An 8,086-nucleotide genomic window follows, 5' to 3' on the forward strand; every position below is an offset into this window, starting at 1 on the left:
TATGTGATGGTGAAAGGAGTATTGAGAGGCCGTCGAGTATCTTTCGCTTCAATATACACACCCAACACACAGTAAGACCAATTCCTACGCAGGTGCCTAGAAACATAAGGCTTCTTTGAGGAGGGGGACATACTCTTGATGGGACACTTTAACCTTACATGGCATGCACACCAAGACAGTAGACACCCACACCGCTCAGCATCTGGGAACTTTTCGTCAGCATTGCACCAGGTAATGGTGCAGACTGGACTAGTTGACACCTGGAGGAAACTTCACCCCAATGACAGAGACTACACCTTCTTTTCCCACACTCATAGGTTGTACTCAAGAATTGATAATGTATTCACTAGCCAAAGGATAATCCAAGACCTTCTCAAGGCAACGATTCATTCTATCACCCTGTGAGACCATGCCCCAATGGAACTAACAATAGACTGGAGGGAGCACAAATCAAAAACCCTGAGATGGTACTTCCCACCTGCCCTGATTAGAGACAAGCCTTCTAGAGACGAGCTACATACCACCATCAGGGAATACATTAATTCAACTACCCAGCAGACACTAACTTAAGTATAACATGGGGTTCTTTTAAAGCTGTTTTGAGGGGGAAATGTATCTCCCTAAATACGGCCCTAAACAAACGGAGAAGACAGGAGCGATTAGGAATAGAGGCAGAAATTCGAGCTGCGGAAGCAGCTCATAAAACACACCCCGCACTACCCTTGCAACTCACGATGACAGCCTTGAGGGGGAAACTAAACGCTATATATACCAATAGAGCAGAACTCACACTACTGCGTCTGCAGAGATCGACATATGAACAAAGTAACAAAGTGGGCTCACACCTTGCCAGACAATTAAGAGTGAAAAGAGAAAAGGAATATGTAGGGGACATAAGACACCCCAATGGAGGCCTGACAGATTCAGACTTAGAAAAGGCAAACATATTCAGCAGATACTATCGTAATCTCTACACAGCAGAAACCACTTCTGCAATTACCCAATCAGCTTACCTAGAACATATAGCTCTACCAAAAGTCACAAATGCACATAATGAGCAATTAGGGTTACCCATCAAGGAATCAGAGGTACAGACAGCAATAGACTGCTTTAAACTAAATAAATCCCCAGGGCCGGATGGGTTGACAGCCCAATTCTATAAAACATATAGGGGGCTATTACAACTTTGGAGGAGGTGTTAAACCGTCCCAAAAGTGACGGTAAAGTGACAGATATACCACCAGCCGTATTACGAGTTCCATAGGATATAATGGACTCGTAATACGGCTGGTGGTATATCCGTCACTTAACCGTCACTTTTGGGACGGATTAACACCTCCTCCAAAGATGTAATAACCCCCATAGTATGGAACTGACCCCCTGTCTAACCAAATTATTTAACTATATGGGTACCTCAGGGTTCACCACTCCCACAATGGGTGAATCCATTATCTCAGTCATCCCCAAACCAGGGACGGACTCCCAACTCTGTAGCTCATATCGCACTATAGCTCTTCTGAATTTAGACTCAAAACTATACACCAGGATCTTAACATCACTCCTTGAAGAACTACTTCCCGACTTGATACACCCAGACCAATCAGGATTTGTAGAGGCCCGTCAGACACACGACAACATTTGCAGGATAATAGACTTAGTGGAAAAAGCTTAAAAGAAAAAGACCATTCTCTTGAGCCTCGATGCTGAGAAGGCATTCAATCGAGTAGATTGTGCCTTTATGACCCAGGTTCTACAGGCATATGGGTTCTGTGACACATTTATTCAGATGATAAGAGCCAAATACGCAGCCCCTTACTCCAGGGTAGTGATAAATGGCACCAGCTCAACACCATTTCCATTGATGAGGGGGGACAAGACAGGGATGCCCTCTTTGCCCCTTGCTGTTCGCTTTGAGTATAGAGCCACTGGCAACACGCATTCGGGCCTCACCCACTATACATAGGATCACCTTTGGGACAACAGAACATAAAATCTCACTCTTTGAGGATGACGTCCAACTGACACTGACGGAACCGGCCTCTTCATCCTCTGCCCTACAAGAGGAGTTCTGACAGTTTGAGGCAGTAGCAGGATTTAAGGCAAATCTTTCAAAATCCTAAATGATTAACCTGACCATGCCCCTCTTGGAGATGGAGCAGCTGGTGGCCACCACGCCATATCAGTGGGCAAAAAAAGAAATAGCTTACCTGGGTATCAAAATCACACCTATCATATCAAACCTCTATAAGTCCAACTACTTCCCTCTACTGAAACACATCAAAGATACTTTAAAACAATGGGCCCCATCCTACCTTACATGGCGGGGAAGGATTGATGCCATTAAATTGACACTTCTTCCCAAGATACTTTATATATCCCAGAGTTTCCAGCTGGATGTAGGGCGTGCCTTCTTTTCAGCTCTCTGCACCCTTTTGGCGCGATTTATTTGGCAGGGAAAGAGAGACAGACTCTCATATAAAATGCTGAGTATGCCCAAGGAGAGAGGAGGTCTGAGTTTGCCAGACTTTCAATTATATTATAAAGCTGCCCAATTAAGAGTGATCACGGAGTGGTCCCTTAGGGAATCTGATAAGCACTGGCTACACATGGACCGGGCGGTGGTAGGGAGGGTGATATGGGATGTGCTGTGGAAGCATAAAACAGACAGACCCCGTAATCCTTACCTTAGCACACCAATAAAAACGGCACTTAAGGTCTGGGACGACATATCAAAAACAAGAAACTGGGCGACCTTCCCTTCCCCACATACACCATTACATTTTAAACCAGTCTTTCCCCTGCCTTGCAGACAGGACCCTTTGATAAATGGCGTGAGGGAGGATTTTGATTTTAGCAGATCTATTCTACAATGTGGACATAATCTCATTTGAAAACTGTAGAAGGGAATTCAATCTTCCACGAGCTGAATACTATCGCTATATTCAATTACGTCAATGGGCACTGAAACTTGAAAATCAACAGGCAGCTATAAGGGAATACACACCTTTTGAAACATTTATTTGTAGGACAGGATCCCCGAAAGGGACTATCTCCCAGCTCTATGCTTTATTAACAACCACAGGCCAAATGACAAGGCCCCACCACCATCGCTTCTGGGAACATGTATTAGGAGAAGAAATTCTTGATACTCAATGGGAAAGATAATACCGAGACATCCGAAGACACAACTACTCTATGGCCTTAAGGGAGGCACATTATAAAACTTTGTATGACTGGTATCTTTACCTTTCCAAGCTAAAGAAAATATTCCCAAATGCATCTGATCGGTGCTGGAGAGGGTGTGGAGCACAGGGAGATTTCAGACATATATGGTGGGACTGTCCCACGATCCGCCCTTTTTGTAATGAAATCCTGGCTCACATCAAAGTTATACTAGGCTATCTCATGGAGATTACGGCCCGCTGCACACTTCTTGGGCTAAGAGATGACGCTCTCCAGTTTCAAACTGGGGCGGACAGGGCCATCATGTGGCTCTATCTAGGGGCGCTAAAATGGCGATAGCACTGGCCTGGAAAAAACTAGAAGCGTCGGCGATCACTAATGGCAGAGCCGTCTATGGAGAGCATTGACCATGGAAATAATGGCGGATATATTTGCAGATGATTTAAAAAACTTTGAATATAAATGGGGTCCATTAGTAACTTATCTATCCAGAGGCCTCCCACTGACTGTATGCCCACCTAGAATTAGATCTCTGCACCTTATTTATTTATAAATTTAAGAGAGGGATAAGGTCTTCAACCATCCGCAACCCCAGTCTCTTGCAACGGACACACATTTCTCTTACATGACGTTCAGATATACTAAATGCGATGGACATGTATCTCCTAGCTCTGCTCTATGTTTACAACTCGTTACATGGTTAATAATTAAAAAAAATTCTATCTCTTCTTTTCTCAGTTTTCTTATTATCAGAACTGGTTGTGCATTTGTATCATAATGGAACTGGTGACGGTTTTTATTATGCACTGTAATACTGTAAGTCACGATAACAGCTAGGTTTAGCTGTTAACACCGGTCTGTTGACTATTGTAATGACTGCACGAGATTCAACCTAATTAAAACATGATTGACAAAAAAAAAAAATGGCATTTGCAATGCAACAGGTCTCACAGTTCTCAGAGTTAGAGCTATTAGCAGTTGTAAACTCCCAACCGGACTTTTCTTGCCACATTAAACCTATCGGCAAAAGTGCAATTATCTACGTAACAGGCAAAAGTGCAATTAACTATGTAACAGGGTCGATGTCATGCAAAGCGCTCGACTTCTGCCAAGCGAGCTCGCCCTGCGAAAAAAGATAAAAAGTAGTCCACAAACTGGACGGAAAACTGCGTGCCTCACATGTTTTCAGTACATGGTCGCTGCGCTCGAGGAGGGCTAATCACTGGAAAAGGCATGACGTATGCATGCCTTCCACTAATGAAAGCAAGCAGATTTAGAAAGGCAAGCCCATGTACCAATGAAAGACAGTGACATGACATGGGTGGGGCTCCGAGCCCTTTTCTAACTACTAATATGTCTTGCAAGCGAAACGCATGCGCAAGCGCATGCGACACAGGCTCGACCCTAAAAATGGTGTTCCATGTGGTTGGGGCATTGGGCCTCCGGCAGTGAGCGCATGTCCGACTTCCCAAGAGGAGCCTGTGCAGGTGCGGTTAAGAGCAGCAGGCTCCTGGCGGTGGGCTTGGTGAGCAGATGAGAGCTGAAGCTGCAGCTTTTCCTGCCTACGGTCACACCACCCTGAATGTGCCCGATCTTGGAAACTAAGCAGGGTCAGGCCTGGTTAGTACTTGGATGGGAGACCGCCTGGGAATACCAGGTGCTGTAGGCATTTTGCCTCTTGCAGACAATAGGTGCTGCACGTCTTAGCGCAATTACACAGCTTCCTCGCTAATTTCATTTTCCACTTTTTATTTCATGCACTCTTTTTTTTCCTGTCTTAAAAAAAGAAATGAAAAAGAACAGCAATAACACTAAAATACACACTTTACAAAGGAAAACTTACAATTATTCTGCACTTTACACTCGGCCCAAGCTGAAGAAAACATTTGCTCCACGACGGGCAAAGGGATCCCTAGCTAAGGCTTTGCTTTCTTGCGGTAAGCATATGCGTGAGGTCTTAAGACCAGATCTCACTTCTTGTGATGTCATTTCCTGTCAGGTCATGGGTTGTGATGCAACTACCTTTGATTCCAGGTGCGATTTCACAGGCTGTGGTGTCATGTGCTGTGAAGTCACTTGTATAGTGGATAACTTGGTCAGTCCCCCCACTTATTTTCTTTAAGACTTGTGCCATGAATAAGCCTTAGCCCCCAAGAAATAGTGCTTGGACCCACTATTGGCAACCAAATGGAAAAAATAAGCACAGCATGTCGGAAATGTGATAAAAGGACGATGATGTATTCGGTGTGGAAGAATGAAATGAGTTGCAGCAACTAGTGTAACAGAGTCCAAAAGCAGAGCATTCCAGAAACAGGGAATAAAAACAGGAAAGGTGTGTACAATTTGAGTTGTAAAAGCATTCCAAAGCATTTTCTGGCATTTCATGGCACTGTAAAAGGTGTCATTAACTCAACGATCCATTTATCGACCACAGAAAGAATGGGTGAGCAGGGCGTGTGCAGAATAAAACCTGTTCAACATAGGAAAACATTCCAGCAGAGAGCACATTACTCACTGTTGCGTCCTAAGCATTAAACTACAGACCTCTGCAGTTTCACTTGTATTGTAAGAAGGGGCATTATTGTGCATGTTGTTTGAGAAAGGATTCCATGAGGAAAGATCTGATTTTTCAACAACTCCTAAATACTTTCTGTGGGACCCTGGTTTGACAAAAGTAAAGAAAACACTGGCCACCCTCGGCCTGTAAGGCATGGCAAATATGTTGCAGATGGCATTTACAGAGTGACAGAGCCTCTCCATTAACTAAAAAAGTGCAAGAAGAGGTGTCATTGGCTTGCCTTCCCATTTATTTCTGGATTTGTTAAGGTAGTGTAAAAGAGATATTTCTCCCGGCCAGAGTCAATGAAGGTGTCGCCACTCAATGGGATAACAATGAGAGAACTCCTGCATAGCAGCAACTAATCGTCCTTGGGAGTGGAGAATGAACGCTGCTGTTCAGAAGCAGTGTCTCCCCTGGTGACTCCTCCTTGTCGTGCCCTAAGAAGGGGCCCGGGGAGGCGCAGCACATGCTGTGTCAAGTCAGGGTTGTCCATTGTAATTGAGTGTGTGAGAGGGACCATCTGATAGTTGTGCTAGGTTGGTGAGGGGCTGCTGCAGCATGTGAAGATCAGAGAATTGGACGTAACCCAGAGCATTTTAAATAGAAGAGTTAACAAGCATTTTGAATGCAACGGGTCACGCATTTGCTCGAGTTAGAGCTATTGCCGTTGTAAACTCCTAACTGGATTTTTCTCACCACACAAATGAAAAGAAAAAGAAACGCAGCGCGATCACGCTGGGGTTTACATAGCGCGATCGCGCTGCATTTTTTTTTCATTTGTGTGGCAAGAAAAGTCCGGTTAGGAGTTTACAAAGCTGGGGGTGGCGTGGGGGTGTCATGGCAAAGGGATATTCATTGAACTGGAAGATGCGCTGTGCACAAAGGGTGAAGCCGAAACTGAACACGAGCAGCTGAGATCAGTGACGGGCGCCGAATGAGCAGGAAACAATAAACAAATGGCAAGCATTTGGAATGCAATGCTCTCGTGTTTGCTCGAGTTAGAGCTCCTAGCGTTGTAAATTACTGAGTGGACTTTTCTTGCCACACAGACTGAAAATAAAGAGACCGAGGTTGAGCTGGCCCTGGAAAAGCCCCCCTCTGCTGTTGGTTTATGTTTACAGAGGAAGCTGGTGGGGAGGAAGGACTGAACAAGCACCCACACTGTTGAGGTGAAACAGGCAAATGCCCCCAAAAAGTACCTTACAGAAGAGATAAACAGGACATAGCGCAATTACACAGTACTTTTTGCTACTCCCAAGGTGAAATAAGGCAAGACAAAGGGGCAGAACTGACCACAAGCAAGCAAGGATTTTTGAAGGACACTGAAACTAACAAATCAAAACGCTGGAACTCACTCTATTGTATACTTTAATATACAGCAGACCGAATGCTAACGCTTGACCTAAAAAGGCATTGTCCCAGGTTTACTGACACTTTGGGGGTCATTCTGACCCTGGCGGCCGGTGACCGCCAGGGTCACCGACCACGGGAGCACCGCCAACAGGCTGGCGGTGCTCCCGAGGGCATTCTGACCGCGGCGGTTCAGCCGCGGTCAGAAAGGGTAAACCGGCGGTCTCCCGCCGGTTTACCGCTGCCCCATTGAATCCTCCATGGCGGCGGAGCGCGCTCCGCCGCCATGGGGATTCAGACACCCCCTACCGCCATCCTGTTCATGGCGGGAAACCCGCCATGAACAGGATGGCGGTAGGGGGTGCCGCGGGGCCCCTGGGGGCCCCTGCAGTGCCCATGCCAATGGCACTGCAGGGGCCCCCGTAAGAGGGCCCCGCAAGGTATTTCAGTGTCTGCTTTGCACCCGTCGCACCTTCCCACTCCGCCGGCTCAATTCTGAGCCGGCATCCTAGTGGGAAGGTTGATTTGCCCTGGGCTGGCGGGCGGCCTTTTGGCGGCCGCCCGCCAGCCCAGGGCAAATCTCAGAATCACCGCAGCGGTCTTTCGACCGCGGTGCGGTGTTCTGACGGCGGTACCTTGGCGGACGGCCTCCGCCGTCTGCCAAGGTTAGAATGAGGGCCTTTGTGTCTGTTTTGTGTTCCTTTTGTAATTCCAACCCTGCAATAAATGTTGAGGTGGTGTTTACTTTACAACGCAAATCAGGTTTTAAATTGGGAAATTGCTCAAAACTGTGCCATGCCCCACTTTGCGTTATTTTGCATCAAAGGGGCATTCCTTGGTGGTACATGCCATCTTCATTCAACCACCCAGGAGTTTTGATCCAATTCCTTATCTACTAACTATTGTAGGCAGAGATTTGCTCTAAAACATTATGCCTCCTCGAGACAGGCATACCAGAGGAGGAATGTTTAAATTTCTCTATACTTTTCCAAA

At 46.1% G+C, this 8,086-nt stretch overlaps 1 pseudogene; it reads left to right on the plus strand.

Annotated features, from left to right (window-relative positions):
- Positions 1 to 4,743: 4,743 nt before the first annotated feature.
- LOC138247480 (5S ribosomal RNA) lies at positions 4,744 to 4,852 on the plus strand (annotated as a pseudogene).
- The last annotated feature ends 3,234 nt before the right edge of the window (positions 4,853 to 8,086 follow it).

This window comes from Pleurodeles waltl, chromosome 7 (assembly GCF_031143425.1).
Source record: "Pleurodeles waltl isolate 20211129_DDA chromosome 7, aPleWal1.hap1.20221129, whole genome shotgun sequence".
NCBI lineage: Eukaryota > Metazoa > Chordata > Amphibia > Caudata > Salamandridae > Pleurodeles > Pleurodeles waltl.